This window comes from Phascolarctos cinereus, unplaced genomic scaffold (assembly GCF_003287225.1).
Source record: "Phascolarctos cinereus isolate Bilbo 61053 unplaced genomic scaffold, phaCin_HiC Scaffold_2;HRSCAF=192, whole genome shotgun sequence".
Lineage (NCBI taxonomy): Eukaryota > Metazoa > Chordata > Mammalia > Diprotodontia > Phascolarctidae > Phascolarctos > Phascolarctos cinereus.
This window is the reverse complement of record NW_027555625.1, coordinates 266,779,106-266,792,096: the sequence shown is the minus strand read 5'-3', so window position 1 is coordinate 266,792,096 and position 12,991 is coordinate 266,779,106.

Here is a 12,991-nt window from a genome sequence, read left to right as displayed (position 1 = left end):
ATAATTTGATGGATATAATATTAAATGTGTAAATTAATGTTGGTTATCTTGTAATTTTTTTATATGGTCATGGCACAGCCATGAACACTGAATATTCTTCCAGCTATTTAAATCAGTCTCTATTACTTTAAGAAGCACTTTGTAATTGAATCTATACAGGCCTTTTTTTATATGCTTTGGTAGACTGATCTTGAGATACTTTATGCATTTTGTAGCTATTTGGAATGAGATTTCCCTCTCTGTTATTTTCAGGAAGGGCTTCTTGGCAAAGGCAGGAATTTGAGCCAAGACTTGGAAGAAGCCAGAAAGCAGAGATAAGGAGAGAGAACATGCTAGGTATGGGTGACAGCCAGGGAAAAGGGACTGAACTGGGAGGTGAAGTGTCTTGTTATAGGACCAGTAGGACCAATGTCATTGGATCAAAGAGTTGGGGAAGGGGATAGAGAGTGAACGTAAGGTGTAGGAAGGTTAGAAAAAAAGCAAGAACTGATGGAATCTGAATGCAGATCAAAGCTTACTATTTTTTAGCTTTATTTTTCTTGGGGTTTTTTTGTCTGTGTTTTCTTTCACAACATGACTAATATGGAAATATGTTTTGCATGACTACACATGTATCACATATATCAAATTTCTTGCCTTCTCTGTGATGGAGGAGGGCAGGGAGAGAATTTGGAGCTCAAAACTGTAAAAAATGAAGGTTAGAAATTGTTGTTACATGTAATTGGAAAATAAAATTTGGAAAATTTGAAAAATATACAATACATGTCTTTTAAAAATAATAATAAAAAAGAAGACTGGAAGGGGCCTGTGTTATTATGGCTTTCAAAGTCAAAAACAGGATTTGAAACAGGTCTCACAGAATGTTAGGGCTGGTAGGAAATTTAGAATTCATCTAATCCAACCCCCTCATTTAGGAGATGATAAAATGTTAGCTCTCTAGAGAATCACCTGCCCAAGGTCACACAGCTAATAACCGGCAGAACCATCATGCAAGCCAAGTTCCTCTGAATCTTTTAATTCTAAATCAAATGCTCTTCCCACTATACCAGGCTCCCTCTAAGGAGACTTTTAAGGCTAATCAGAAGACTGGTGTCTGGTCTGCCCTAACAGGTCATAATTAGTAGCGTCAAGGAGAAGGCAATAATAGAAAGCCTGGCAGACTGGATGGAGGATGGGGAATGTAAGGATTGTTTCTCAGTCACTCTGCAGCAGTTAAATTTCCATTACTCTTCCTTTCACCTGCTTGCTGGTTTATTGACTCTGGCAGAGGCATTTCCTCTGCCTCATTCCTGAATTAGAATCACCATTTTGCACTGTTCTGTGCACTAGGATGATGATGATACAACAGTAATAATGGTAATGACAGCTGCTTGGATTCTATATGACTTTAGGGTTTTCAAAGCACTTTGTTCACCTCTGCTCTGTGGGGCGGGGGCATGAGCACCCTTATCCTTGTGTTATTGATAAGAAAACTGAGGCTTAGAGAGATGAGGAGACTCATTAAAGAAAGCTTCCTTGTGATGCTCCTAGTATGATGGCCAGGCTCTGTGATTTGGGGTTTAAAATTTCCCTCATTTTAGTTTTGTTGTTCAGGTGTTTCAGTCGTGTTTAATTCTTTGGGACCCCAGTTGGGGTTTTCTTGGCAGATATACTGGAGTAGTTTGCCATTTCCTTGTCCAGCTCATTTAATAGATGAGGAAACTGAGGCAAACAGGGTTAAGTGACTTGCCTAGGGTCACACTGCTAGTAAGTGTCTGAGGTCAGATTTGAACCCACGAAGATGAGTTTTCCTGATTCCAAGCCCAGGGCTCTATCCACTGCGCCACCTAGCTGCCCCTTGTAGATTTACTTGGCTCTGATCAGAGCCTTTTACACAAATTCAGTATGAGACTAGGCAAACGAACAGCAAAGCTATAGGACCAGCTAGAGAAACAGATTTAAAAAGGTGTAAGAGAACCACAGTGGGGGAGACAGACAGGAGGATGTAGTAGGGAGAGCCAGCCTTCAGATCAGCAAAACCTGGGCTCAGGTCCTGCAGGGACACATGCTGCCTGGGAAACCCTGGGCAGGTCACTCCCACTCTTAGTGACTCAGGCTCCTTTCTAAAGCTCCATGCTGCAGGGCCTGGTGCAGATCTACATTGGGGGAGAGAATTTCCTTACTGGGAGTCCTTATGCCAATGAAATCACTGACCCAAACAAATTAAAACCAGAACCAATTTAAAGAGAGAAGCTTCTTGTGGGCAGATGCTACCAACCCAGGAGACTGAGGTCCCTGACCTCCCAGCTTAGTCTAAGATAGAAATAATAATACAAGGTCAAGTCAAGTCAGTCAATAAATATTTATCAAGTGCCTGCTAGGGACCAAACCTGTGCTAAGTGCTAGGAATACAAATACAATCATAAAAACAGTCTCTGCCCTTAAGGTACTTATTAGAGTGTAATGGAAGAAGACACCACATAAATGAGGCTGACGAGAAGTATCTTTGAGGGGGCATCATAGAGAAAGTCTGCAAAGTCAGAAGTACAGAATGAAGATATGGCTGTCCCAGGCATCCCTCTTACAATGGAGGTTCTGGAACAGGATGCAGAGGCAAAGCATCATTCCAAGGTGAGAAGTCCACGCGGGAAGTAAACTCCAGGGTGATGAGGTTTCTCTGGCATCCATGGCAGAGAAAATCCAGAGAGCTGGGGGGAGGGAGGATGTAGCCTGAAGTGGATACTTTGACACAGAGCACATTACCTGGGGTCTATGAACTTTTGAAAATAACATTTAGATAACTAAATTTCAATATAATTGGTTTCTTCAGTGATATTATATGTTTTATTTTTTGAATTTAAAACCATAATTCTGAGCAGAGACCCATGTTCTTCACCACTCTCCCAAAGGCATTCATGACCCATAAAAGGTAAAGAACCCCTACTTTAAGATTTGCCAAGTATGTTACTTACATACATCATCTCATTTGATTCTCACAAAAAATCCTGAGATACTATAAGTATCATTACCCCCATTTTACAGATGAGGAAACTGAGGATCAGAGAGGTTAAGTGACCCATGATCACCCAGATAGTAATGATCAGGGGCAAGATTTTAACTCAGGTTTTGGTTAAGTTCAAACTCTTGTCTCCAAGTCCAGCACTTTCCACCAAACCGTACTGACTCAGACAGTCCATTAGTTGTATCATGCAGCAAGTGACCTTCCCTAATAGGTTGTACATACAGGGATCACTACTTTATACATACACATCATCATCGTTGTTGTTGTTCGGTCATGTCCAACTCTACGTGAAGGTTTTCTTGGCAGAGATACTAGAATGGTTTGCCATTTTCTTCTCCATCTTACAGATAAAGAACTGAGGCAGGAAGGGGCTAAAAGACTTGCCCAGAGTCACACAGTGTCTGAGGCCAGATTTGAACTCAGGTCTTCCTGACTCCAGACCTATCCATTGCACCCCCTGCATGCTCCATACATATATACCCATTCTAGATGCTAGAGGTGATAAATACATTTACTTAAATATAAGCCAATCTTTCCACATCCAAGTTCATGTCACGACAGTAATGTATGGTGAGGAAGGGAGAAAATGGTGAAGAAGAATAGCTTTTCAGACTCACTCCACATTACTCCCCTTCCCACACTCTAAATTCCACCCAAACCATTCTCTCTGTTCCACAGTACCTGACACTCCATCCCTATCTTTGTACCTTTGCACTGGCCATCCCAGGTACCAGGAGTGCCCTCCCTCCTCACCTCTGTCTCACAGAATCCCTCTCTGCCTTCAAGACTTAGCTCAAGAACTATCCTTTGCATGAAGCCTTTATTGATCCTTCCCACCTTGTATTTTTATATTTACAGTATTCTGTATATGTGTATATAAGTAATATCTCTTCTCATGGCATGTAATATTCCTGAGAGCAGGAATTGTGTCTTTTTTTCATTTTCTTTTTTTTTTTGTCTTTTTAACCCCAGCAGAGTGCCTGGCACACAATAGGTGCTTAATAAATGCTAATTGATTGATTAAGAAATGGTTCACAAATAAGGCATCATATTTCCAGCAGCTTATTCAGTGTCACATCCTAAAGTCAAAGGCTGGAAAGAAAGGTCACAAAGGACTTTCACCAGCTCTTCCACCATCATCAGAGATCAAGGACCCCTATAATAGGGATTTAATTGAGGGAGTTACTTGATTATCTTAATGGCCTTGGAGGATGGTAAACCTTCGGGGCTTTTATTTTTGTCTTCCCAGCAGAGAGTATGGATGAGCACACCTAGAATGTGGGCCTCATTGGCCAGCCTGGAATAATTTGGTTGGCTGGGAATCTGGTGGAAGAGATTGGTATGGTAGAGCCACTCCCTGGCGCTGGCCACTCAATAGAAACTGAGGGACCCTCTTGGCTCCCTTTTCACTCATTTCAACTTGTCTCTGCAATCCTGAGGGCACAGCTGAGCTAGGAATGACACTAAGTCCTGGTGAGGCTAGTTTCCCTCAATACCTAGGAGTCACAAGTGGCTGTCTCTAGGCAAAGGGCACATGAGGGTTTCATATGCTCATCCATGTGGCCCAAAAGGAGAGTTCCCAGACAATGATGAGTTCCAGGTACCAGATATCCAGAAACAAGGGCAAGGCTGTCCCAACCATGTGGCAGCAACAGAAAGGGGAACCAGGTGAATGAATGGTGAAAATTCCTGAACCCCAGTCTCCCAGAGAGAGAAATGGGAAATTCCTGGGCAGCATAATCCAGAATCTAGCCATCTAGCCAGCTGAGGGGGATCTCCTGGGCAGTGCTAGCCTGGGAAGTTGTCCCACAAACAATTCCAAGCTCAAGAGTTTGAGATTTAGCCCTCTGTATAGAAAATATAGTTCTCCTCCAGCAGTTCCCCTCTTGATGGATGAAAAATGAATGAATTAAAAAAAAACTTCTTAAATACTTGCTATATGCAAAGCACTCTGCTAGGCATTGAGTATCCAAATAGAAAAGCAAGACAGTCGTGCTTTCGAGGAAACTCACGTTCCAAATAGAAAGAGACAACACGTAGGAGGTTTCAGCTTCAATTCCAATGGAAATGTCCCCTGATTATTAGAATGCAGAAGCAAAACAGACACTGTAATGCATCTTCTTTAATGTCATTTCCACTGATTAAACTATATCTGTATCTGGCATTTAACCATTTGACAATGCCAAGCACTTTGGTGGCAAGAATTCTTTTTTCCTAGCCTCAGCAGAAGCAATTACCGCCATTTAAAAAAGAGACTGATATGAATGCTTTGGTATATATGAGGCCTTTCTTTATGTCTTTGACCTTATTGGGGCATAAGTATAGTGGTGTACTGCAGAGTCAAAGAGTATGTATAGTTGAGTGATTTTTTTTTCACATAATTAAGTTCTAGGGCTAGACAAGAAGCAGAGTCAAGATGGTGGAACAGCAGGAAGAAGTACAACTGAACTCCTCAACTCTATGCCTCCACAAGGATATAGAAAGCACACAAGAGTGAGTCCTGATTCCAAATCCAAGAAAAAAAAATCAGTGAGACATTTTTTCCAGCCCAGGTCAGCAAAGGCAGATAGATAGACAGAGGCATCTGCAGATACCAGGGATGAAATCTAGCCAGGAGCATGCCACAGAGCCTTCTGATACAAAAACTGAAAGGGGACCCCAGCTGTCCACCAGAACAAGAAGTCCCAGACCCATTCAGGAGGCATTGTGTAGTAACACAACTGCCGGCTCTGTTGTTCACTTTACTGAGTTATGAGTCCAAGATCCAAGGTTGAAGGGGGAAGAGACTTATGCCAAGGGGTGGCATTCCAACGTAAGAAGCAGTTGGAGGCCCTAGGCTGTTTTACGTAAGGAGCAAGCTCAGAAGCAAACAGTAGATGTGTGGCTCTGACTCCAGGGCAGAGAAGGGTCTCCGTTCTAGCCTCCAATCCAGTCTGAAGCCTGCAGCAGAATAACCAGGGCAGGGATCCCTGACCAAAGGAGAACCAGTTCTGTCATTCTGAACCTTCAGAGCTTTCCATTTGACTGATAGTGGCTGAGTCTAGCATCAATCCACTAAAATTCCAACCAGGTCCACAGGTGTGTTGTTCATACACAAACCCAGGTCAGGAGCTTGTAGAGCTCAGACCAGGAGGCCAATGATCAGACTCTACCCTGGTTCAGACCATTTTTGGAGCACTGAAAGCTTTCAGGTTCCCAGACTGAGCTGTCCCTGAGATCCTAGAATAACACAACATTTAATATCCTAATAAAAGAAGGAATTAAGAGCATACAAACTCAGCCCAGACATTCCCTCTAGAAGTGCACAGAGCGTATCCCTAAAACTAAGTCTGAAGTCAGGAAGTAAGCTACAACAATGATCAAACAAAAAAGAGTCCCGCCATAATGAGCTATTGTGGTAACAGGGATACTCAAGATACAAACCCAGAAAAGAATGACTCCAAAAACATCTATAAGCAAAGCCTCAGGGGCAGCTAGGTGGCACAGTGGATAGAGCACCAGCTCTGGAATCAGAAGGACTGAGTTCAAATCCAGCCTGAGAGGCTTGACACTTACTAGCTGTGTGACCCTGGGCAAGTCACTTAACCCCATTGCCTAGCCAAAAAAAAAAATTAATAGCAAAGCCTCAAAGCAAAATACAGCATGGACAAAAATTTAACTAGAATTGAACTTCCTGGGAGAGATGGAGCTGTGCATGGCACTTTCATACCCACACATGTATGTATGTATATATACACATATATTCTGGGTCTATATATTTCACATATACATGATGCATGTAACATATTCATATATGTGCTGTGCATCTATATATATATATATATATATGTAAATATATATATATATATGTGCTGTGCATGGAACTTTCACAAAAATTGAATATATATTAGGTATAAAAACCCCAAAAATAAATGCAGAAAAATCAGAAATATTAAATTTAAAATGGAATTTTAGAAATTAGAAATATTAAATGAATATTTTATGGACCAATGCAATAAAAATATAGTTAATAAAGAGCTGCTGAAGAAATTATTAAAAAATAATAGGAGGGGGCAGCTAGGTGGCACAATGGACAGAGCTCAGGCCTTGGAGTCTGGAGGACCTGAATTCAAATGTGACCTCAAACACTTGACACTTACTAGCTGTGTGACCCTGGGCAAGTCACTTAATCCCAATTGCCTCACCAAAAGGAAAAAAAACCCAACTAATTGGAGACTAAATAACTTAATCCTAAAGAATGTGTGGGTGAAAGAACAAATCATAGAAACAATAGATCATTTCACTGAAGATAATGAAAACAATGAGACAACATACCAGAATTTTGGGGATGCAGCCAAAGTAGTCCATAAGGGAAAATTTATATTTCTAAATAGTTTCATCAATAAAAGAGAGACAGAACAGATCAACAAATTGGGAATGAAACTTTAAAAAAAAAACCTAGAAAAATCAACAAATTAAACCCTCCCTTAATTAAACACCAAAATAGAAATCCTGACACTCAAAAAAGACATTAGCAAAACTAAAAGAAAAAAGAATTAATAAATAAAATTAAGAGCTGCTTTTAAAATGATAAAATAATATATGATATATAATAAAACAGATAAGTAATTAGCTAATTTGATTTTTAAAAGAAAGAAGAAAACCAAATTGTCAATATCAAAAATGAAAAAGGCAAATTCACAAGCAGTAAAAAAAAATCAAAGAAATTATTAGGAACTATTTTGCTCAATTATATGTCAAGTAACCTCACAATCTATATGAAATGTATGAATATATACAAAAATATAAAATGTCTAGATTATTAGAACAAAAAATAGAGGGCTTATATAACTCAATCTCAGGGGGGGAAATGGAGCCAATTACAAATGAACTCCCGAAGGGAAAAAAAACCCAGAGCCAGCTGGAATTAAAAGCTTATTATATCAGACTTTTAAAGAACAATTATTAATTCCAACTAACTGAGGAAGGGGAACCTGGAAAAATAGAAAAATAGGAGGTCCTAATAAATTCTATGATACAAATCTGGTCTTGATACCTAAATCAGGTAGAGTCAAAACAGAAAAGGAAAACTGTAGACCTATATCTTCAATGAAAATTGATATTAACAATTTCAAATAAAATTTTAGCAAGGAGACTATAGCAATATATCATAATCATATACTGGAATATATATAGAATTATTCCAGGAATTCAGGTCTCTTTCAAATTAGGAAAACTATAAACAGAATTGACTATATTAATAACAAAAAAACAAAAATCATATGATGATATCAATAAATGCAGAAAAAGCTTTTGACAAGCTACAACATTCCTGTTAAAATACTAAAAAGCATAGGAATAAGTAGATCTTTCCCTAATATGATAAGTTGTATGTATCCAAAACCAAGAGCCAGTATTATCTATAATGGGGATAAATCAGAGGCCTTTCCAATAGGATCAAGGGTAAAGAATTACAATTCAGTATAGTGGCAAAAATGAAATTGAGAGAATAATTATAGGCAAAGAAAAAACAAATTATTGCTTTTTGCAAATGATATGATGGTTTACTTAGGGAACCCTACAGAGTCAACTTAAAAACTCATTGAACAATTAATTTCGGTAAAGTTACAGGATATAAAACAAAACCATATAGGTCATTAGCATTTACTTAGTCTTTAGCTATTAAAGTTTAAAATGGCACTAAGACTTTTTAGACTCCTTAAATATTACCAACAAAATCCAGTTGGAAGAGATAGAAAGAGAAATTCCATTTAAAATAACCATAGAAAACATAAAATAGTTAGGAGTCTCTTTCCCTAGACACAAGCATGAATTATATGAACACAACTACAAAACATACTTTACGCAAAATAAGATAAGCCTATATAACTAGAGAATATTAATTACTCATGGGTAGACTGAGCCAATATAACAAAAACGAGAAAGAAAGAAAGAAAGAAAGAAAGAAAGAAAGAAAGAAAGAAAGAAAGAAAGAAAGAAAGGAAAGGAAGGAAGGAAGGAAGGAAGGAAGGAAGGAAGGAAGGAAGGAAGGAAGAAGGAAGGAAGGAAGGAAGGAAGGAAGAAAAGAAAGAAAGAAAGAAAGAAAGAAAGAAAGAAAGAAGAAAGAAAGAAAGAAAGAAAGAAAGAAAGAAAGAAGAAGAGAAGAAGGAGAAGAAAGAAGAAGAAAAAAAAGAAAGAAAGGAGGAAGAGGAAGAAGGAAAAAGAAAGAAAGAAAGAAAGAAAGAAAGAAAGAAGAAGAAGAAGAAAGAAGAAAGAAAGAAAGAAAGAAAAAGAAAGAGAAAGAAGGAAGAGAAAGAAAGAAAGAAGGAAAGAAAGAAAGAAGGAAAGAAAGAAAGAAAGAAAGAAAGAAAGAAAGAAAGAAGAAGAAGGAAGGAAGAAAGGGAAGGAAGAAAAAAAGACAAGAAAGGAGGAAGGGAGGAAGAAACTCTTGTATTTTTTTAATATGAATTTATTTATTTTTAGTTTTCAATATTCACTTCCACAAGTTTTTGAGTTCCAAATTTCTCACCCCTCCCCCACCCCAAGATGGCATGCATTCTGAATACCCCTTCCCCTGGTCTGCCTTCTCTCCATCTCTCCCCCCTCCCTTCTCTTATCCCCTTCCCCTTCTATTTTCCCGTAGAGCAGGATAGACTTCTGTACCCCCATTTCCTGTATTTCTTATTTCCCAGTTGCATGTGAAAACATTTTTTTGAAAACAGGTGTTTTTAAAACTTTAAGTTCCAAATTTTCTCCCTTCCTCCCTCCCCACCCACCCTCATTGAAAAGGCAAGCAACTCAATATAGGTTGTACATGTGCAGTTATGCAAAACGCTTCCTTAGTAGACATGTTGTGAAAAACTAACTCTATTTCCCTTAATCCTATCCTGCCCTCCCATCTATTCTATTCTTTCTTTTGACCCTGTCCCTCCTCAGAAGTATTTACTTCTGATTACCCCCTTTCCCAATCTGCCCTCCTCTCTATCACCCCCCTGCTCTCTTGTTCCCTTCTCCCCCTATTTTTGGAACTCTTGTATTACATAAGTATAAAGTAAAACAAATATACACATCAGTCACATTTAAAAATACATTTCTTATTCTGCATATTATTCTATCATATCTTTGTCATGAAATGGGCAGTGTTCCTCTTTATCAGTCCTCTGGAATCGTTTAGTTGATTAGAGTTCTTAATTCTTTCAAAATTCTTCATTTTTATGATATTGATATTATGAATTGTTCTGCTAGTTAGGCTCACTTCACCCAGCATCAGTCATACAAGCTTTTCCATGGTTCTTTGAAATAATATCTTTCCTCATTTCTTATATCCCAATAGTATCCCATTATATTCCTATACTACAATTTGATCAACCATTCCTCAGTTGGTGGGCATCTCCTTAGTTTTAAGGTTTTTGCCACCCCCAAAACAGAAGCTGCTATATTTTTGTACCTTACAATCTTTTACTCTTTCTTGATTCCTTTTGGAGGTATCACATGGGTCAAAGGGCATGAACTACTTAGTAACTTTTCATGTATAACTCCAAACTATTGCACAGCTCCTTCCAACAGTGCATCAAAATGTCCGTTTTTCCATAACCCTTCCAATATTTGTCATTTTTTTTGGTCAGCATTGCCAATCTGATGGGTATGAAGTGGAAATGCAAAGTTGTTTTAATTCAAGTTTTTCTAATTATGAGTGACTTAGAACATTTTTTCATATGATTCTTGATAGCTTGGATTTCTTTCTTTGAAAAATGTCTGTTCATATCCTTTGAGATACATGGCTCTTTTCTTCTAAATTTGAATCTGTTCCTTATATGTCTTGGAAATGAGACTTTTATTAGATGTGACCTTTATATCATATGTCTGTTTGGAGTTTATCTTGGTATAAGGTTTGAGGCATAGGTCTAAGTCTAATTTCTGCCATATTGCTGCCCAGTTTTTTCAGGAGTTTTTAATCAATAGTGAGTCCATCCCACGGTAGCTGGCGTCTTTATTGTTTTTCAGACACTAGGCTAACATGTCCATATGTTTCTGTATGTTGTATACTTAATCTATTCTACTGATGAATCTTTTTTTAGCCAGTACCAAATTGTTTTGATGATTACTGTTTTGTAACATAGTTTGAGGTCTGGTGCTGCTAGCTCTCTTTCTTCCCACTATTTTTTTCATTATTTTCCTTAAAACTTCCTGACCTCTAAATGAATTTTTTTTTCAGTTCTACAAAATAGTATTTTGGTAGTTTTGTATGACACTAAAATAAATTAATTTAAGTAGTATTGTCATTTTTAGAATGTTTTTATTTTATTTTTCTCAATTACGTGTAAAACAATTTCTAGCATTCTTTTTTATCGTTTTTGAATTCCAAATTCCCTCCCTCCCCTTCTCTTCCCCCCTCCTTAAGAAGGCAAGCACTTTGACATAGACTATACATGAGCAGTCATGCAAAACATATTTCCATATTAGCCATGTTGCAAAAGAGAACGCAGACCAAAACAAAACAAAAATAAGAAAAATAAATAAAGTTTTAAAAGTATGCTTTGATCTGCAATCAGACTCCATCAGTTCTTTCTCTGGAGGTGAATAGCATTTTTTCATCATAAGTCCTTCAGAATTGTTTTGGGATTGGGATTGCTGAAAATAGCTAAGTCATTCACAGTTGTTCATCATACAATATTGCTGTTACTGTGTACAATGATCTTCTGGCTCTACTCACTTCATTTTGCATGAGTTCATAAGTCTTCCCAGGTTTTTCTGAAATCGTCTTGTTTGTCATTTCTTATAGCATGATAGTATTCCATCATAATCATATACCACAAGCTGTTCAGCCAATCTCCAGTTAATGAACATCCCTTCAATTTCCAATTCTTTGTCACCACAAAAAGAGCTGCTATAAATATTTTTGGACATATAAGACCTTTTCCTTTTCCTTTGATCTCTTGGAATACAGACCTAGTAGTAATATTGCTGGGCCAAAGGGTATGCTTGGTTTTATAGTCCTTAGTTCCAAATTGCTCTCCAGAATGGTTGGATCAGTTCCAACTCCAGCAAGAGTGCATTATTGTTTCCATTTTTGCATGTCTTTTCCAACATTTGTCATTTTCCTTTTCTATCATATTAGCCAATCTGATAGGTGTGATGTGATTCCTCAGAGGTGTTTTAATTTGTGTCATTTTTTATTATATTATATTACATATAATATTATATATTATTATTAGACTTGGCCTACCCATGGGCAATTAATATTCTGCAATTATTTAGGTCTGTCTTTATTTTTGCAAGCAGTATTTTGTAGTTGTATTTATATATTTCCTATGTGTATCTTTGTAGGTAGTTGCCTGGGCATTTCCCATTTTCTGTTTGTTATTATTATTGTTCTGTTGTTTTTTTTAGTCACATCCAATTCTTCATGACTCCTTTTGGGGTTTTCTTGGCAAAGATACTGGAGTGCTGTGCCATTTCCTTCTCCAGCTCATTTTCCAGATGAGGAAACTGAGGCAGACAGGATTAAGTAACTTGCCCAAGGTCACACAACTAATAAATGTCTGAGGCTAGATTTAAACTCAGGAAGGTGAGCCTTCCTAACTCTAGGCCCAGCATTCTATCCACTATACCACTTAGCTGCCTGCACATTTTCTGTAGTTATTTTAAATGGAATCTCTCTTTCTATATCTTCCTGCTGGGTTTTGTTAATAATACACAAAAAGTAATAATACTGATGTTCTGTATGGATTTATTTTATATCCTGAAACTTTGCTGATGTTAATACTTGTTTCAGTTACACAAACTTCCCCTTTCTGGTTCTCACTGAGACCTGCCTCCCTCCTGATGATCTAGCTTCCCTGCCTTTTCCCAGCACTGGCTGCCCTTTCACTCATTCTCCTCGACGCGCTAGTCAGGGTGGGAGAGTTGGAACACTCCATGCTCTCCATTGCCATTCCCAGATTCTCCCTCTACCACTATCACTTTATAACCTCTCTCCCTTTGAGGTTAACTCAATTAATATCTACCACA